This window comes from Lolium rigidum, chromosome 2 (genome assembly GCF_022539505.1).
Source record: "Lolium rigidum isolate FL_2022 chromosome 2, APGP_CSIRO_Lrig_0.1, whole genome shotgun sequence".
In the NCBI taxonomy this organism is placed as follows: Eukaryota; Viridiplantae; Streptophyta; class Magnoliopsida; order Poales; family Poaceae; genus Lolium; species Lolium rigidum.
In genome coordinates, this window is record NC_061509.1 from 261,697,929 (window position 1) to 261,700,382 (window position 2,454).

Genomic DNA, 2,454 nt, shown 5'->3' on the forward strand with positions numbered 1-2,454 from the left:
ATGCATTTTCCGGAACTAACCTATTGACGAGATGCCGAAGTGCCAGTTCCTGTTTTCTGCTGTTTTTGGTTTCAGAAATCCTAGTAAGGAAATATTCTCGGAATCGGACGAAATCAATGCCCAGCATCCTATTTTTCCACGAAGCTTCCAGAACACCCGAGAGCCACCAGAGAGGAGCCCTGGTGGGCCCAGATGATAGGGCGGCGCGGCCAGGGCCTGGGCCGCGCCCCCCTATTGTGTCACCGCCTCGTCAGCCCTCCGACTCCGCCTCTTCGCCTATTTAAAGGTCCCTGACCTAAATCTTCGAGACGAAAAAGCCACGGTACGAGAAACCTTCCAGAGCCGCCGCCATCGCGAAGCCAAGATCTGGGGGCAGGAGTCTCGTTTCGGCACGCCGCCGGGACGGGGAAGTGCCCCCGGAAGGCTTCTCCATCGACACCACCGCCATCTTCATCAACGCTGCTGTCTCCCATGAGGAGGGAGTAGTTCTCCATCGAGGCTCGGGGCTGTACCGGTAGCTATGTGGTTCATCTCTCTCCTATGTACTTCAATACAATAATCTCATGAGCTGCCTTACATGATTGAGATTCATATGATGATGCTTGTAATCTAGATGTCATTATGCTAGTCAAGTGGATTTTACTTATGTGATCTCCGGAGACTCCTTGTCCCACGTGTGTAAAGGTGACAGTGTGTGCACCGTGTGGGTCTCTTAGGCTATATTTCACGGAATACTTATTCACCGTTATGAATAGCATAGTGAAGTGCTTATTTATATCCCTTTATGATTGCAATGTGTTTTGTATCACAATATATCTACGTGCTACTCTAGTGATGTTATTAAAGTAGTTTATTCCTCCCGCACGGTGTAATGGTGACGAGTGTGTGCATCGTGTAGTACTTGGCGTAGGCTATGATTGTGATCTCTTGTAGATTATGAAGTTAACTATTGCTATGATGGTATTGATGTGATCTATGCCTCCTTTCGTAGCGTGAAGGTGACGAGTGTGCATGCTATGTTAGTACTTGGTTTGGTTATGTTGATCTGTCATGCACTCTAAGGTTACTTAAACATGAATATCGAATATTGTGGAGCTTGTTAACTCCGGCATTGAGGGTTCGTGTAATCCTACACAATTAGTGGTGTTCATCATCCAACAAGAGGGTGTAGAGTCTAGCATCTATTTATTTATTCTGTTATGTGATCAATGTTGAGAGTGTCCACTAGTGAAAGTATAATCCCTAGGCCTTGTTTCTAAATACTGCAATCATCGCTTGTTTGCTGTTTTACTGCATCTTTACTTCCTGCAATATTACTACCATCAACTGCACGCCAGCAAGCACTTTTCTGGCGCCATTGCTACTGCTCATACTTATTCATACCACCTGTATTTCACTATCTCTTCGCCGAACTAGTGCACCTATTAGGTGTGTTGGGGACACAAGAGACTTCTTGCTTTGTGGTTGCAAGGTTGCTTGAGAGGGATATCTTTAACCTCTTCCTCCCTGAGTTCGATAAACCTTGGGTGATCCACTTAAGGGAAACTTGCTGCTGTTCTACAAACCTCTGCTCTTGGAGGCCCAACACTATCTACAAAAATAGAAGCACCCGTAGACATCAAGCTATTTTCTGGCGCCGTTGCCGGGGAGGAAAGGTAAAAGGCACTCATACTCCGGTCCCAGGTAACTAAGTACTTTTCTGTTGCCGTTGTGTGTGCGCTCGAAGCTATTTCCTTTAGATCCTGCAATTGCATCTTTTTGTTTCTTGTTTACACTAGTTTGGCATAATGGACAACAGTGAGCTTCTTATTCTATTTCCTGATTTAAGACATGGATGGTTTGATGCGAAAATTAAAAAACCCATGGAACATATTAGTATGAACACTTTGAATACCATTGTTGCTAATGATATAGAAATTTCTAAGCTTGGGGAAGCTGGTTCTGATGAGCATGATCTTTTTAGTCCCCCAAGCATTGAGGAGAAAATTTACTTTGATGATACTTTGCCTCCTATTTATGATGATTATAATGATAGTGGTCTTTTAGTACCGCATGTTATGGAGGATAAATTTGATTATGATTACAATATGTCTCCTATATTTGATGATGAGAATAATAATGATGGCTACTTTGTTGAATTTGCTCCCACTACAACTAATAAAATTGATTATGCCTATGTGGAGAGTAATAATTTTATGCATGAGACTCATGATAAGAATGCTTTATGTGATACTTATATTGTTGAGTTTGTTCATGATGCCACTGAAAGTTATTATGAGAGAGGAAAATATGGTTGTAGAAATTTTCATGTTACTAAAACACCTCTCTATATGCTGAAATTTTTGAAGTTACACTGGTTTTATCTTCCTATGCTTGTTACTTTGCTCTTCATTAACTTGTTTATTTACAAGATTCCTATGCATAGGAAGCATGTTAGAATTAAATGTGTTTTGA